Genomic DNA, 423 nt, shown 5'->3' with positions numbered 1-423 from the left:
GGCGGTGATGATGGTCTCCTCACAATCCTTTATTGAGCACTTTCTGTGTGCCAAGTCTATGAGGTTGGTCCATGTAGCCTTGTTTAATCTAAACTACAATCTCATGAGTGAAATCCTTGCAGCACCCACTAAAAGATGAGGAAATCGATTCATGAAAGAAGTGTGCTGTGCTGACTGCCATGCAGCATTGAGATGAAAACTTGGGTCCAGGTCTGCCTGACTCCTAGGGCTGCCTAAAACTCACATGGTTTTAGCACATCATGCCAGACTTGGAACTGTGGTTCATCTATTGATTTTGTTTGAGGGCAGGAGTTCAACTAAATTTTATTCAATGGTTAACTTAATAGTATAATTTATCATTTTTGATACATGTTGAATACTTGCAATATACTAGGATACAACTTTTTCATATATATATGTATA

This window comes from Octodon degus, unplaced genomic scaffold, assembly GCF_000260255.1.
Source record: "Octodon degus isolate 3935 unplaced genomic scaffold, OctDeg1.0 scaffold00078, whole genome shotgun sequence".
Lineage (NCBI taxonomy): Eukaryota > Metazoa > Chordata > Mammalia > Rodentia > Octodontidae > Octodon > Octodon degus.
Note: the sequence above shows the minus strand (reverse complement) of the source record.